Here is an 18,153-nt window from a genome sequence, read left to right on the forward strand (position 1 = left end):
GAAAGGAAAGGCAGTTGGAGGTCAGTCTTTTTCTAACATAAACACGACATTTAAGTCCCTGTAAATAAGCTCTACACATATTTCAAAATATATTAGCAATTAGGAAAGAACAAATGTAGCACCTGTTTTTTTTGTAATTCTGAAGTTTGAGATTTTACTACAATGAATACATCTTACTTGGTGAGGCGCAAATGATAAATATTTGCTGGGATGGGTTATTTATTGAGTGTGATTAATAACATCTATTTTGAGGTCATCCCCTTAAATGGGACACAACATAGGGACTGTGGTGCTTACTTCACCAAAATCCGCTTGTTCCAGCATATATCCTGCCAGCAGCGGTGCGTCCATTGGGGCGTAGGGGCGTAGCCCCACAAGCCCCATGGACGCGCTGCTGCAATAAAATAAACTGGTGTCACAGTCTGTCACTGTTTCTTTAAAAAGTTTGCCCGAGCGCCGCCGGGAATCACCCGAGTTAATCAGGAGTGGGGAGTGCAGGGGGGCTGGTCTGGACTGCTGCGCAGCTTGAGTGACAGTCCACGACCACGTGACGCACTCAGCTGCAGCAGCAGACAGCCAGCCAAGGTATATAGCGCGCAAGTGACTTGCAGGGCAGAAACTTGCCTGCGCAGGCGCATCAGTGTTTCCCCATAAGAGGGTGTTTGTTTTAGCTGGTCACAGCCCCCGGCTTCTCAAAGGCGACACAGGGCGAGCATACATGAGCCCCCCTAGGCGCCAGGATTGGCCGGTCACCGCAGGGCAATCCATTATTGGATGCCGCGTGTGACGTCAGATCCTGATCCAGCCTCTCTAGTCTCTACCCGCCATTAACGAATGCGAGTATCCTGGCTGAAGGAATTGGGACTGGCCGAGGGAGGAAAACCATGGGGTGTATAACGGAGCTTGGGGAGGGAGAGGAGAGGTGAGTGTATTCTCTATATTTCGATATTTATTGCCATTAAACGAATGCGAGTATCATTTGCCGCCCTCTAGCAACATTTGCCCGTCCCTCTCTGCGTATGCCAAATTTTGCTATTTCTCGGAACAAAGGGCTAACTCCTGTAATGAACTATCAAGAAAACATATTTAGCCAGGGTATTATAAAGGCATGAGGTGAATTTAGAACAGGCAGCCTCGGTATGTGCCCCCGCCAACATTTAATTGCACCAGCCACCGGCTTCAGAAGCGAGATTTGAGCACCGGCACTCTTTCGTTCACAGACCAAGCACTGAATAGTGCGTGGAACCGCCCTAAGTTGCCAAAAAGTGCCTTTTGACTGGGCAGAGCAGGGCAATGCCAGGCGTCCACTGCGTGCCGGAAGAAGAGCCCCAGGCCTGGAGAGAGCCCTCACTGCCGCCCTGTGCTGCAAACAAGGTCTGTCTTTGTTCAGATCTCTCGCACATGAGAGTCGCCTTTGAATTCCGTCTGCCGCAAGCACTTATGCTCTATTTATTCCCCTATACTGTGCCCATCGAAGAACTTTCTGGCTAACACCGAGCCTTTCAGACCGCCGGCAGCTAGCTGTGTGGGTCACAGTGATCCAGCGAAGGCCGCGGGTGAATCATTTCTTCCACGTGGCCCCTGCACTTCTGTGCTTCAGACAGCACCATTGCTAAACAGTCTGTGCGTGTGTACTCTGCAAGTCACGGGTTCGATTGCCAAGAATGGTGACGAGGCCTTACACGAAGCTAGTCAAGTCACTTCACGTATCTTGTAGCCAGCAAACATTTACAATTTCACCATGAATTATACCCTCCAGCTTTTTCTTTTGGATAGCCTAGGTTAACACTGTTGAATACTTCTACTCTAAGTGGTAAATAAACTTTAAACATCACCACTTGACACAGAGACCTCTCCTAGCCTCCCCCTCATCCTTTTACCAAATGGCTCCAACCCACCCATTAGGCACATGTAAAAGTAATAAGGTAGATACTCTCAGCATTCCTAATGCTGAAAAACCGCTTGGGATAATGTCATTATCCGGATAAAACTGGTCCACAAGTTGTCTTTATTGGTGTCATGCAGCACTAGAACAGTCCAATCTCCTTTCCTCAGACCTTCTACACACTCATTTAATGCCCCAGGACTCTGCCTCTAGCCTCTCATGAACATCTCCGCAGCAGTTTCTAGTCATGATAGAATCCAGAGCCACTCTAGCTCCTCTGTGTGTTCAGAGATCTAGCGCTTGTGCAGCAAATTGCCCTACACATACAGGGTGCACGCGGAGTATGGCAACTTTACTGGGAGATGGTTCACAGCCAGGCAGCGTGAATGTACTGCACACATGCATATGTGGGAATATAATGCATTCAATGAATTATTATATATTCAATCAGGGTTCATTACAATTAGCACTGAAAAGGTTTGCCACCACAGTATCAGTTGTATACTTGAATGCCGAGGGCAAACAGCGCAGAGCTGCCTGCAAAGACAGGTTACATTATTGAGGAGGCAGGATTTTCTCATACTGCAGTCTTGATAGAAAGACAATCATCTCAGCAGGAGTCGATATGATCTTCTCTCTCGAGGGAAAGACACACATACCTTGCTTTTATACTGATTCTCAAAACGCCTTGTTATTTGTGTTGAAACTCGAGAGAAACATGGCATGATGAAAATTATTCCCCATTTTACAGTGTCTTTACACTGATAATTAAGATCAAGTATATGAGAACTATAAGTAACAATAAACATCTGTTATTCAGCGCCAAGATGCCCCGTTGGGAATGAACGGGCGCTTTACAAGTACAAATTATGTTAAATTACTATCAAATATCATAATGAATATAAAACATATGGCACTACAATAATGATCATAATATAAAGAAATAAGTAAACATTATATACCTATGAGGGCTGTAGGCCCTGAAAGAATGATGTACATGAGCACAGCAAGATAAACAGAGACAGACAAGACAAAAAGCATGACACTGAAAGAATGATAGCTGGCCTCTATAATCATATGACTATGAATTTATGCAACGAAACTAAATATACCTATTCATTTCATATCATTAGATGTGATAATGTATCATATTGTTGCAAATTGATAAAGTAAGCATTGCAATATCTATAGACCTACACTATCTAAGCAGCAAGGTGCACAAATCACGTGCGAAGCAAAATTAAACAAAAACAAATTATTCACAGAAAAAATAGGAGTTGTGGGTTATTTTCTAAAGTGAAATTTGTGTAGTATTCAGGCTTGTGACATTTGAATCAAGTGCAACAAACGTGGGTTCAGCCAGAGAAGGTGACGGCAAAGAGCAAACCATGAAAATGATGGAAGGTGGCAGTAAAAGAACAGGAAGGGGGTGGTGAACGACACTAGAAAAAAGATTTCTAAATATCGCAGTTGAAAGACTTGCTAGTGAGTAAGGAAGCACAGTGCCTCCCCCTCCCCCCAAAGTCTTTCCTCCCCCCCAAAGTCTTGGTTAAACCAGTCAAAGAACACTTAGGAGGGGCAACGTAAATGTTCAAATAAGGTGCTGTCAATGTCACAATTTGCTGTACAGCAGAATATGTTGTCAGTACACGAGGCAACAAAAAAGATGATCCATGAGCAGCATTTGTGATGATGGGGAGTTTCAAATCCCCACGCAGTGAACAATGAATACCAGCCACTTGAATGAACTCCCCTCAATACTCGGGGACCACTTGTTGATGTCGAAAGGGATGTTGATCACAATGGTGTGAAAGTGTGTCTGGCACAAGAACAAATGTCTCGCTGCTGGTGGTACAAGCGTGTGAGAGCTCAAATAATAAAAAAGCAATAGCACATCAAAAGTGTTGTTCTAAAGGGTAAAGCAAGTTCATCGTCTTACAGGTATGATTAATGTGAAGGCATCTTAAATGACAAGAACAGGTCACAATCTGCTGAATAAATTATTCCCCGCTAAAGTGATCCCTAAAATGATGGAAACGCCCCAAAGCACAGTTTTATAGGTAGTAAAAACATGGAGCTAAACCTGTAGTATTGGAAGCTTTCAAAATAGCTCCAAGTAGATCAACAAAATGAGTTGGAACGGCATGTTCAAGAGATACTGTATATATGTTTTGCTTCATTTTTTTTTAAAAACAAAATTTTGTTTGTCAAGTTGCACAAAGAGCACATGACCCTGCACACCAGAGTCTATTGCAGTATCACATCACATAGTTAAATGGCAGCAATTGACCTTTTTTGTGGAGAAAACAAAACAAACAATACCATGAGTACTACAAAGAATAACACCCCCCAGAACTCCCAGCTGTTCCCCCTACCACCTCCCAGGTTGTGCCACCACCACCAAGACCCATGCACACCGAGCACACATACTCCCCCGACCACCCTCCCCTCCCCTGAGCCAGGCCCATCCGCCCCATCCACTCCCTCAATCCACCACAACTTCATCTGGTTCGATCGGCGGCTCCAGCCACAGGCCCCTATAGTCAGCCCACCACTTCCAGGTTTTGTAGTGCTTACGCGGACATCCCCGTGCCTCAAAGATCGGCCGCTCCAGCACCATATTGAAGTCCAAACCGTTTTTCCAGGCAGCCACAGAGGGCGCTCGTGCATCTTTCTAAATCTGGGCAATGTCAAGTTTCGCCAACGTGAGGCCCAGCTGGAGCAGGTGCCGTTTATAAATGTTGCCCCCGATCCCCTCCATCACGTGTAATAGAGCAAGCTGAGGCGTACGTGGGAGCGACCATCCCAGGACTTCAGAAAGGCAAGCAAAGATACTTCTCCAGAACCGGTCAAATGATAAGCATTGCCAGACAGTATGTAAAAAGGTGCTCTCAGCCCCGCGACACCGAAGGCACTCTGGGGACGCAACCAACCCCTCCCGCCACAACCGCACCCAAGTAAAGTAGACACGGTGAAGATATTTAAATTGGATGAGGCGGAGGCGAACCGCTATAGCCGCCCCTCGTGGTGCGGCAAGGGCTTCCCTCCAGTCTTCTTCCTCCATAGTTTTGCTTCATTTTTGATAAAACAAAAATATTTTATTTTGAAACGATTTGGATGTAATTGCCATCATAGAGGGGCAGAAAGGATAGGTAAAGGTGAATAAATTAGACTGTGCACAAAGAGTCTGAGGAGAGCATTTGCATAAATGCAATCCTTTGAACATAAACATAATTTTGTTTCTTTAGTTTTGTTGAAGCAGCTAAGTTAATGACAGAGCAAATATCCGCACACGTTATCCTTGATAAAACACGTTTAAACCACTAGTTGTGTGGGGTATCTTAATCTTGAATTTGCAGCGTATTCTAGACAGCTATATTTTACCCTTGGTGTGGTATAGAGGGAAGAGACAGTAGAATACCAGCGGTCTGTCTCTCTCATCCGATTGAGTCATGAGCAATTTCAAATGTTAATGGCATCACTCACATTAGAAGAAATAGTTGATGCAACTGACCAACTGGTCATGTTCAAAACCCTGGCCACAGATGGGCTTCATCCTGAATTTTACATCACTGGGACATCTAAACTTGCCCCAAAACTCTGGAAATGTATGAATACATATGAGATTGGAATATTACCAACAACCAGGAAGGCCTGTATTGTGGTCTTGCCGAGGATGGGAAGAGATCCTCTTGATGTATGTTCTCACCTAAATAAAGACTATAAAAATCTTGGTAAATTGATCGTTGATTGGCTGCTGCCAATGATGAAACACCTAGTACATAACAATCAGAGTACGTTTATCCCAGGCTGAAGTACTCATGTCAGTTTGAGATGTCATGGAAAGGTCTCCGTATGAGCACACATTTATAGAGTTAGTATCGTTAGACATGGAGAAGTCTTTCGACATGCTCCTCGAGCATTGCCATTTTTAGGAAGTGAAATAGATGGGAATGGATGCATGGATTTGAAGGGGCTCGCTCTACTGTAAGCTCAGCCATTGGCCATGGTCTGTGCCGGACATGCTTCCTCAGAACAATGGCCTGCCCATATGGGCATGATACAGACATGTCCTTTTCATTGCTACTCTTTGCGTTTCCAATGAGCCGCTAGCATGTATCCGTGGAGCGAGGGCATGGGGAATACAACTGATAAGTTGAGTACATATAATCTCGCTCTATGCAGTCGTCTCCTTGCTATTCCTGAGAGACCTGTCACAGGACCTACCTATGAAAATGTATTGGAACTAAACATTTATGGACTGATACCTGAGGGAGGAGTTTGGCGTAGGTACCGGATTGTATATGACATAACAAACTGAGAAGAGCAGTGAAAATTGCAAGGGGAAAGGAGGCAATGAGCCGCCAAAAGCGTAATCATTATCTATAATATTGACTCATGGAAGGGGCAGACTTGTGATGACCAGACTGCATACAGCATTAGCAAATCCTATTATGCGGACATTTCCACGCTAAAAATGAAATGGGACGAAAAAATAGGACAGACACTCGCGGAGAGAGGTTCACAGCACCAACAAAAAGGGACAGAAGCAGGGTACTCTTGTCGTAGGCCTGTGTTGAGAATGACTTATGGAAGTGATCATGTAGCTGGCTGTGAGAAAGCTGAAGGTCCAAAAAATGCTTGTAACATTTTAAAAACCATATCTGTTTATGAGCCTGCACTTCCCCCCCCAATCCCCTGTATGATTTGTCGGGAACCATATTCTCATACTCCAAATCCAAGGGGAGTAGAACAGTAATTGTAGTGTCTCGCTTCTTTAACCTGTTCACCCTGATTAACAAATGGTGTGAACAATCAGTCTATGCACCTAGCTCTGGAGATGTTTGTTAAAGACTTTTGCAGAGAACTGCATAACTCCAATTGGTTATTTTATAGCGCTGATAGCAGGACAATAAATACATTTTAATATATGGAAGGGGAATTTAGGATCCTGTCTTGGAGGGTAGTGAACCATGAGCCTGATCTAAATTACAGTTCAGTTTTAAAAGTTCCCAGAACCACTTGTAGTTTGGTTCAGATCTTAGCTTAAGGGCTCCAGAGTCTCTGCCCTTGTACTCCAAATGATCTGCTTCTGTATTTCATTCTTTTTAGGTATCATTGGTTAATCAGATGGGCAGGCACTGATTGAGTAAAGGTCTCTAGTTGGACCATGGTGAGGCGTACAGCTTTGGTAGCTGTGCCGGCCATTGCACTTAAATTTAATCCCAGCATATGTGGAGAGCCAATGCAGTAACTTAATGGTTGGTTTGATGTAGTCCCGCTTACAAACCTGAAACCAAAAAGAATCACCATATTCTTTAATGTTGTTGAGGAAAATATGGTACCAGGGCATGGCGGTGAGTCAGGTATTGTGAATTTGGATCCGACTCACAGATCACTACACTCTCTTGTCTTTTCACCATACAAGTACAACAAGCATTTGGTGGGCTATTTATGGTTTTCATGGTGGCTGGGTTTAAAAGTTATGGTTCACATAACTGGTAAATTTCATGTGTGCGCAGTTTTTTCATGATCTTTACAGCACGGTGTCTGTTTCTGAATGCAATTTCAGATTTTTTTTTAAAGCAAATTTAAAATGTACTTCTGCTGTTCCTTTCTGTTTATATATAGATAAATATAACCTAGTGGGTTTTCTATTGCAGTGCAGCTGTTTCAATGCATTATACTATATTGTAGCAGACGATGTCCAGCTAATCTATGTACATGCATGCAAGGATTTGTGTGCAAATCAAAACTAATTAGCTTGTTCAATCTGTCTGGGCGTAATGGTACCTCACTTGCGCCACAGATGCTTGAATCCCCCGCCATTCCTGCCTATATAGCTTTGTCATTGGTGTGGCTGTCTGTGGTGGCCAGAATGAGACAAATAATTAATGTAAATTACCTCCAAGCCAAAAGCAACACAAACCTGGAGGAAGCACGGGCAGGAAGCACTCCCCTGCCCCAGTAAAGTTCCCTGCCAGCCATCCATTCCTGGATGCAGGCAAACTATCTCTAGATCAATGACTGTTAAGCGGCAATCCGAATCTGTAAGGCTCAATCACAAGTTTGGACAACCACCTGGTCCAATATATTAGGTTGACGTCCTCTGGGTATTCAACTGATTAATAGGTTTTTGATGTCAGCACAAGTCCAGGTCATTTCAAAAGTCTTTTGTGTATCAATTTCTCTCAAGAAAATGCTCCCATTGCTAACTTATTCGGAGCGTTGTATTTTGATGGTATTGTTACTAGCCCATTGTTTAGATTTTTGCAACAGTTTTTTTGTCTTGTCCTACCTAGTACCTGATTGTTCAGTCGTGACAGCGTCAAAATGCATTTGCCCAACTTGCTCTCATTATCATTCCTCATCAGCACTTTTCTTCCGAGGTCTAGACAGCTGCGGCCTGTGCAGGTAAGAGCAATGGCTTTTTTTTAAAAATAATTAATAAGTTAATAAAAGTTATTGTAATTTATAATGGCAATAGCTTAAACTTTTGTAAATAACTTTTGTGAAGATTATGTTCAGTGTATTTTATTGTGACCAAAATCCAAGAACAGAAGTGAAATATTAACATCTTTTGGTGACATTTGTAATATAGCTTGAAACATTGAGAGACCATATTTGAACCAGTTGTTGTTGAATGGTTGCACAGATTGATGCTGTGGTGGTACTTGAGTCTTGGTTACCTGGTAGCGCCTTAGTTTGCAGCTCTGCAGCATTACCCAGACCAGGAGTAAGCGCCCCAGCAACCAAGCCAGGAGTAAACGCCCCAGCTCATCTGCTGCATTTTTGGCAGACTTGTCAGACTGCATGCAATTTATGTGTAAATAATTAAGGGAGAGGTGCTTTGGTGGAGCCCCTTCACTCGTTTTTTGGTCCAGTCTACAATTACAATACATAAATACAGATTTCTAAGTATGCTTTCACCAAATTAGCTTGTTGTTTTCACAAGGTTTAAAACACTTGAGCCCTGTAAATGGTTTAAAATAAAGGAGATGAAAGAAGTCAATTTGTTTGTTGTGTTTTGCTCGGCCCATCACTAAATATGTTTTCCATGCGCTCTGCTCCCTTAATTATCACACTGAATGAGTTGCTATTTTCATCATGTGGCTGAACCTGTAATCTGTGTGTAGCAAAGGGGTGCTATGCTGTTGGAAACCTTGCTGAAGCTGATAAGCTGGAGGGTACTTTTAATGCCAATATCGGAGTCTGTAATAGGACGGAATGTATGAAGCTCTGTGGTTATACTGAATAAGAAGCTACCTATGTTATGCCATCTATTAATGTAATAACTGCACTTTCACAATTGCTTTATTAACCTTCCTGCTTTCTCAAATGTGCTTGAAAATGCACGATTTTTCTTCTTTTTTTTCAAAATTTTCTTGGGGGGGGTAATCCCCCCAAACCCCCCTTTTGGGGTTCGGGCTCGCTCGCTACGCTCGCTCGCTGCGGTGCTGTATGCAAATCACTTTGCGCCCCACCACTTTATAATGTCACCCACCGCCCCTGTATCCTGCATTTGGTTTTTTTTACAATTAAAATTATAAGCCGGTTTGACCTTCTGAAATAGATAAGGGGTGCGATTTTTACTGCAAATGTATAATTCCTATATGTGCGGTAACAGAATTTACGGTCCATATCGTAATTTGTTGGGGAAATCGTAATGAGGGCCTGATTGAAAAGCGGTGTGCGGGGTGGGAGGGGCCCGGGCAAGGAAACGTGTCAGTTAAAGAGTGCGCTAGAGGTTGCAGGTCGAGCATCTGAGCAAGATAGAGCAAAGTATCAGATTAAAGGTAAGATTTTCTATTTTGGGCATTTCACATTTTCAGTGGTTGCGTCAGTATGAAGTCATGAAGACAGAAAAGATAGGAAATATTTTCTTTCAAGTGCCTTTGTCTAGACTGCAGGAAATAATGGTTTTGGCAGGGGTCACGGAATGCTTCAGTTTTAATTGCCATTTAATTTAAACCCTCCTTTGTACTAAACACGCTATTTTTTTGTCCCGTTTTAAGTGCAAACGCGTGTAGCACCTCCTCGTGGACGTAGAACACGTGACACGTTGGTCCTAGCTTCTTCCTGCCGTCTGCACAGAAATCTCTCAGGTTCTCATACTTTCACAGGCATTGCCCTCCCCCCGTTTGAAGGGAACCCCGGGTAGCTGTCACTGTACCAACAGCCCGTCAGCTTTAATTGTCAAGCGCAAACATGAATGCTCTTATTCGCGAATTCCATCTAAATTTGCTTAATCTAATTTCTAAATGTTGCCATGAGAAAAAATGCCGGGCCTTTTCCCGAGGGGGATGTGAAAGAGAGAGAGAAAGTGAATGGAAAGAATTAAAAGACATGTGAATGGGCGCGCTGCTGTGCTGCGTGTTACTTCAAGACCTCACACATGAATGTCTGGACGACGACGTGAAACTCCCTCTAATGAAAAGGCACATCTTCGACATGCATACTGCGACCCACTCTATGGAGGACAAAGGCGAATCTTTGTGTATTGTATATTTTACATTGATAACTGTAATGTTATCCTGTTCCCCACATATGCACAGAGTCCAGGTGGTGAGTTACTTGTCTTTATTTCAATTATATATATATAGGTAAATCTCAAGCAAGAGGGCGCCGAGCGTCTAACACGACTGCTCCGGTCGCCAGCTCCGTTATCCCCGCTTTCGCGCCTCCAAACTGGCGCCTACTGCGCATGCGCGCCCTTCGCGCTCCTGTCTATGGCGTGACGCGTCATCGCGTTCACGCTCATAGACTAGAGCGCATCCTACATATCTCCCCTTTTTAACAGTAAACACATTTAACTATTCAACCACCACAAAGTAGCACAAAGTGTCCCAATGTTCTCTGGCTGGCGGCCAGGTTGCCAACTATCATTAATGTCCACCCATTTCATAGTCTCTATATCTTGAGGGCACTGTAACTGCCCGGCCACTACGGGTGTGTCTTACCGGCATGCTCTCTTCCACCTCTCTGTCTCCGCCTGGTCTCGCACCATCTCTCCAATCTCCACTCTGAGTTACTCCAGCCGGAGTGACCTCTCTGACTGCGCGCCCTGCGCCGGGAATGTCCATCTCACTGTTGTCTCCTGTTTCCTCGGGCAACACTTCATCAGCTTTCTCCAGTCGCGGCGTGCTCTCGTGGAAGTCCTTCTGTGCCTCTGTCTCTTCCAGCTTGGGCCATACAACAATCCTGTTTACTCTAGCCATGCGGTCTTGGGACCACACTCTGCCATCGCTGAGGAGAGCTGCTCTACCTCTCACCTCCTTGACTTGTAGAGGCTGACTATATTTGCTGTCGCCTTTCTTTTGAAGGGTAGGGAGTTTGACCCTAACCCACTCTCCTTCCTCCAGCTCTGTTCCTTTCACATTCCGACGTTTGTCGAAATTCGCAGCATAAATCTTCTGGGCTTTTTCCAAGTTGTGTTGGACCACCGCAGGGGACCATTTACTGGTAATGGTCTTTTCCCGCCACACAACATTGTCTCGTGTGAACGGATGCCGTCCTCTCAACACTTGAAATGGACTGTACCCCACAGCCGTGGGGGTGATCCTGTAAGACCACAGCATGCTCATTACTTCAACCTCCCAATCCTTTCCCTGCATGATGGCCGCCTGTATGGAGCCCATCAGCACGCGGTTGAACCGCTCCACCTGGCCATTGCATGCGGGATGATACACTGCCGTGTGTCTGGATTCGATACCATTCCTTCTCATGAACCTAGTCCATTTGTCCGAGACAAACTGCGGGCCATTGTCACTAAGGATGGTTTTGGGAATGCCTTCCCTTAAGAAAACTGAAGTCAGGAATCTCAAAATCGTGTCAGTGTCCATGGATTCTTGAATGTCCACCTCAGGCCATTTTGAGTACTTATCCATCACCACACACAAGTACTTGTTCACACCTTTGCTGTCCAGGACCGGTCCCAATATGTCGATTGCCACATTCTCCCAAGGTCCCTGTGGCGTGTCGAACTTCCCCATGGCCGGTCGGAGAGGCCTCAGCACTTTGTCAGCGCCCTGGCATTGGCCACACTCCCTCACTTGCCTTTCAATGTGAACGTCCATGCCTGGCCACCAATACATCTGCTTGACGCGTGCCTTGGTCTTTACAATACCTAGGTGGCCCTCATGTAGTAGAGTTAGTAATCTGGGTATCAGTGAATCCGGCGGCACAACTCTTTCGCCCCGATAGATAAACACCCCAGAGTCACTCAGGGACAGTTCTTCCCTAATTTCATAGAACCTTCGTACTCCATCAGTGAGCTTCCTTTTGTCAGGCCAGCCCGATGTTAAGTATCTCTTAATCTCCCCTTTTTCCATGTCCTCATCATAGGCGGACTCCCATTCTTGGGCACTTATCGAACTCTCATAGTCCTCCATGCTTGCCACCATCTCTTCCTTATCCAGGGCTTCCTCTGGCGCCACTTCCATCGCGGCAGCCCTGCTGAGATAATCCGCTACCCTGTTCTGTGTTCCCGGCAGATATTCGACATCGTAGGTATAATCGAGTAACTTCAGAGTCATTTTGGCTATTCTCGGGGTCGCCGTCTCATGCCCCGAGGAAGTCAAGACCTTGATGAGGGGTTTATGGTCCGTTTGCAGTTTGAATCTCGTACCCCAAACGAACTGTCTGAATCTACCTAAGGCCCAGGTGACTGCCAACATCTCTTTCTCGATTACGCTGTATCGTTGCTCCGTCGGAGACAGCGCACGGGACGCGAAGCAGATCGTCTCAGTGGCCCCATCATCTCTCACTTGAGCCAAGACCGCCCCCAAGCCCTTGTCACTGGCATCGGTGGTTACCACGGTCTGGCCCGATGGAACGAACCCTTGCAACGGAATAGCTTGACTAATGCAGGTCTTGATGGTGTCAAACTCCTCTTGCGCCTCTGCGTCCCACTCAAACTTGGTCTTGTCTCTGATGAGTTGTCGCATTCTGTATGTCCGGGTGGCAAAGTGTCTCACGAATTTACTATAATACTCGGCCATTCCCAGGAACGACCTCACCTCCTCCTTGGAGCTGGGTGCCTTCGCCTCCTTTATGGCCGTCACATTTCGTTCCTTGGGTGAAATTCCGCTCGTGCTGATCTCATGCCCCAAGTATGTCACCGAATGGGTCCCTATCTTGCACTTACTCCATTCCGCCGTTAGCCCTCTGTTCTGCAACACTTCCAGCACGCTCCGCAACTTCCTGTCGTGATCACCTTTTGACGAGCCCATCACCAAGATGTCATCCTGAAAGTATTGTACTCCAGGAATGTCCTTGAACAAGCGGTGCATCAGCTTCTGAAAAACAGCCGCTGCGGATGCCAGGCCAAAGGGCATCCTCCGGAACTGGTAGCACCCAAATGGAGTGATGAAAGCGGTGTACTTCTTGCTCGAGGGATGCAGCTCTATCTGGTAGTACGCAGACGTGAGATCGATGGTGGAAAAGTGCGTCACACCTTTGGTCTTGGCGAGCATCTCCTCGATTCTGGGAAGGGGAAACTTTTCCACGATGAGACTTTTGTTGAGCTCGCGGAGGTCAACGCAGAGCCGTACCTGCCCATTTGGCTTCTTGACCACGACCAAGGGGGATAGCCACTCTGCACTATCCACCGGCTCTATGACACCTTGCTCTTCTAGCCTCCGGAGTTCCTGTTGTACTGCTCCGCTGGTGGATATGGGAATGTTCCTGACTTTATGCACCACCGGTACTGCACCCTCCTTGAGGACCATTTTGTGAACAAACTTGTCCAGTTTTCCCACTGATCCGTCGAAAACTTTGGGGTATGCCGACTTCCAATCTTCCTCTCTCGTGAGGGGCCACTCGTCTGTCAAGAGAATCTGTTCCTTACCTCCCGGGTTGAGTATGATCCCCAGATCGCCTGCATCTCTCCACCCCAGCACTGAAGGTCCTCTCTCCGCTATATACAGGGTGCACGTGGCTGACCTCCCTCTAAATTCGAAGTTGAAGTCTCGACACCCCACCAAAGGAATGGCATTTTCCGTGTACGAGATGGGTCTGATGTCCGGTGGCCATAGGTCTGGCCCCACTACAGGCACAAAGTCTTCCTCCCATATGGACCTTTGCACGATGGTCCAAGGAGATCCTGAGTCGACGGCCACGTGTACCTTCACTCCCCCTATCAGCATGTCCGTGCGAGGCTTGTCTCTTCGCTTCCCCGTCACCTCAAGTACCTGGTCCTCGATGCACAACACCAAGTCGTCGTCATCCAAATCGTCCTCCTCGCTGACGTCGGCTGCTGCCGCTTCGACGCACTTGACCGTGGATTTCTTCCCCTTTTTGCGGCAGACTTTCTCAAAATGGCCGACCAGGCCGCAAAATGAGCATCTGGCGCGAAACGCGGGACAGCGTTTATCCTGCGCCGAATGTGCCGTGCTGCCACATCTATAACACGCAAACTTGTTGTCTGTACTAGGGCGGCCTGCCTGCTTCCCTGTCCATCTCAAGTCCTTCCTCTGATCTCCATATCCTCCCTTGGCTCTCCCAGGCTGGGGTGCATCTTCTATCTTGTTCACCATTTGCCTCGGCGCGTTCTCCCGTTTTGCTGCCTCCGCACCGCGTCGTGACATTTCAGCCTTTTTGACCATCGCCACCACTTCTTTAAGGGACGTCTCGCTCTGCGCCCACAGTTTGTCCTGGACCGACCTGCACGTGGTGTGCATAACAATTTGGTCTTTTATATATTCTTCCTGAAGCCCTCCATACTGGCACGTGATGGCCAGGCGTCGGAGCGCCGCCACGTAATCATCAATCGACTCACCAGCCTCCTGCTTCCGCTGCTGGAAATTATACCTGTCTATGGAGACACAAACCGCTGGGCGGTAGTGGCTGTCCAGGTCATCCAGGGCGTTTTTGAAGACATCTGTCTCATTCACTCCCCTCTCCTTGGGCACCAGATTCTTGAACACTCTCACCCCTTCCGGGCCCAGGTTGTGGAGCAGTAGTCTCTTCTTCCTTTCCGAGGTGAATTCCCCTTCATTCTCATCTTCGAGTGCCTCTATATAGTTTTGAAAATAATCCTTCCAGTCCTCCCATTTTAACTGCGGTTCGCCCGGTCTAGGCAGGAATGGGACTGGGGCCATCAGAGCAGACGCTTGATTTGCCATTCTGGCTTCACCTCTGGGGTCTACCCCCTGGGCACTGTGTTGACTGAGTCCACCGGATGCTCCCGCACTCTCTGCCGTGTTCCCTTGCCCTCTGGGACTGCCCGGCGTGCTATCCCTTCTGGTCTGTGTGGGGTCGTCCGTTTGCGCCCCTTCCTCTGACTTGGGGTCAATGCCCTTGGCTGCCAGGGTGCTGGCTATGCTCCCTTTTCCTAGCCCAGCACTGACCTGGTTGTTGGAGCAGGCTCAGGTGGATTTCCGTGGTTGTTTCAGCTGCTGCCACGCCCTCTGCTCATTTATTCCTGGATTTTCTGTTGCTGTGTCCTGCTGTTGTAAATATGGGGCTGTCCTGGGGGGTCAGCTCCTGACCCTGAAGTGCCTGGTGTTCGTGGTCCCAGCCTCGTCGCCAATGTAATGTTATCCTGTTCCCCACATATGCACAGAGTCCAGGTGGTGAGTTACTTGTCTTTATTTCAATTATATATATATAGGTAAATCTCAAGCAAGAGGGCGCCGAGCGTCTAACACGACTGCTCCGGTCGCCAGCTCCGTTATCCCCGCTTTCGCGCCTCCAAACTGGCGCCTACTGCGCATGCGCGCCCTTCGCGCTCCTGTCTATGGCGTGACGCGTCATCGCGTTCACGCTCATAGACTAGAGCGCATCCTACAATAACCCCCCCTGCACTGTGTCATTTGTATTATGTCTGTGGCGCACAAAATGGAGGCCTACGTTCAAGATGTCTGATTGGCTAGACATATTCTCATTAAAGTGGATTGCATGTTGTGCCCATTGTGGGGCGCGTTCAACATTATGAAAGGGAGCTATTCATCAAGGAGTGAGATGTTTTACATAACCTAAGCTTTTCTGAAGACTGTAAAAAATCCAATCTCGGAAGGGTCTTCCACAAACGCACAGTGCTCAAGGGTAGGCAGCACATGCCACGTGACAATCAAAGCCATTCTCCGGTTTCCACTGTGTTTTCCGGCGATGGTGAGAACCGAGAAGCAGAGCTGCGATTATTGCTCTGATCGCTTCAGTCATCGCTTTGCCTTATGTGGGTTTTATGTTACAGTCAAAGAAATGCGGAACATTCATTGAGAGATCAAAGTACTTATCGTAATGAGAAAAACGCGCACGAGGACAGTCAGAAAGAAAGGCTAAGTATTGCCTGGAGCACCACGAACTCGAGGAATGCTGGGAAACGAACAAAAACATATTTATGACAGCAGTGATACCAAAGCGGGGCATTCAGTTGTGCATTAATTGCAGGTCTGGTGCCCTGGAGAGTGACTTGCCAAATGACGTACTGTTTATTTCTACATATTGCTGTACAGCATAAGTAGAACATATACGTATACGTGCAATATGTGCAAACGTGAAAGGAACAGTTGATGACAACGTGGGTTGTCACAGAGTATCCCGATAAACCCTTGTCATATGCACCCTTCAGTCTCATCTTCGACTAGTCGTGCCCTCTCAGGGCGGTAGCTAGCAATTGTGCAGCAGGTGCACTGGCACAGGTATCCAAGGCTATAAGGGGCCCACTATACCACAACATCATTGTTTTTTACCACCAAACCAGGAAAGGTGGAGGTCAATTGCAGTGCTTAATTTATAAAACAAAAAGAGAGAGAAATATAAATAAGTGCTAGGGACCGCGTCATGAGGCCACTACAGCTTCCACCACACACTGCTGCTGCCAGTGCTCCCAATGACAGTACTAACACAACTAAATATCACGCTCCACATGTTTGAAAATTCAGACTATTCCAGGCTTCCAAAGCTATAAAAATGTCGTGGGTGGCAGGTATTAGTTATTTTAATGAGCACTGAATTAATAAACAACTGTTACCGTGTTCATCTCTAAATTTGACAAACAGTGGCAACAGTGGCGTCGTTGTGGCAGACTGTCATAAGTGCTGGTGCTCTCAATTAAGTGCTGGTACCAGCAATGGAAACCACCTGCCCAAATTAAGCACTGGATTTTCCTTGCTTGCATTAGAGTCCATGGCACCTTTGATACACCACTGCTCCCTCTGTGCCTGGAAGTTCACAACACTAGCCCCTTGGCTCCCTCATCCACTGTGTCCGGTGGAGGCCCTGCAAAGTTTCTCTTTCTTATTTTGCTGTGTTGGTAAGGGTGACAACCATTGCACAAAGGGTGCATATGCACTTTATGCAGATCCATTAAGCTCAATGTTATACTATAGGAGCCTTTCATTATTTCCTCTTGAGCCATTTGTATTGTGCTCCTGAAAAAGCAGGAAGAGATCATCAAAGCAAGGAAGGCCTCAAAAGTTCCAGAGTGACAAGATCGACTGCAAATTGGGCCAAATCATTACATTTACAACACGGTTTAATGCCATGAAGAGAAAAAGGCTGATAGGTAGTAACAGGGCAATGCACAATGATAAACTTAGAGGAAACAGCACCAGAATTAAGGGCCCCATTAAGAAGGCATGCAGACTTTGTCCGCCCGCCACCATAACGGTAAACGGCAACGACCGCCAGAGGTGTGGCGGTCCCGCCAGGCCCATTAGGATGCAACCGCAACCCTGGCAGTCGCATCCCGCATATTTTACATTGCAGTGGGCGACGCTGTAAGCAGCACCCACCGCAATGTTAAATATGCATGTTGTGCATTAGCATGCACAATGTGACAGGCGCCGCACTGGGCCTGCCACCTTGTGTATGCCAATGAAGGGGGGTACCATAGGTACCCCCCAAGTGCAGCCCCCCCATTTCCCCGGGGACCCATAACGGGCCCCCCAAAGCATTTTCCGCTGGCCTTTCAAAGGTCTTTTAAATTGCACATGTTAATATGGATGGCGGTGCCCACCATATTAGCTGCCTTTGCCGCCCAGCTGGCAATCCGACCGGCAGAAAAGTGGTGGACGGTCTTTCTGTCCACCACGGTGCCCCTCGCCATACTAATATGACGGAGGTGTCACAGGGACATTTAGCAGGTGGATCGCCACTGCCCAGCCGGCGGTGGCCACCACCAGCCCAGCGGTGGCGATCCGCCCAATATCATTATAGGCCCCTACGTTCAGTGGTTGAAAGTGAAACGTATTCTTAAGAATAAAAATCCGCAAAAGGCCAGATTAGTGACCAAACAAAATTAACACCCATTGAGGAATTATATT

General features: G+C 46.8%; 1 protein-coding gene across 18 annotated transcripts in view; it reads left to right on the plus strand.

Moving 5' to 3' along the window:
• The first annotated feature begins 682 nt into the window (after positions 1-682).
• Positions 683-18,153, plus strand: part of LOC144819585 (uncharacterized) — a 211,414-nt gene continuing 193,943 nt past the window's right edge. For 16 of the 18 annotated variants that reach the window (XR_013607460.1, XR_013607464.1, XR_013607463.1 and 13 more), the window contains exons 1-2: positions 683-922; positions 8,188-8,299. The gene's annotated coding sequence lies outside the window, so the exon portion shown is untranslated. The remainder of the gene's footprint in view (positions 923-8,187; positions 8,300-18,153) is intronic. The other 2 variants (XR_013607467.1, XR_013607466.1) reach the window with 1 other exon arrangement.

Source organism: Lissotriton helveticus, chromosome 2_1 (genome assembly GCF_964261635.1).
Source record: "Lissotriton helveticus chromosome 2_1, aLisHel1.1, whole genome shotgun sequence".
Classification (NCBI taxonomy): Eukaryota; Metazoa; Chordata; class Amphibia; order Caudata; family Salamandridae; genus Lissotriton; species Lissotriton helveticus.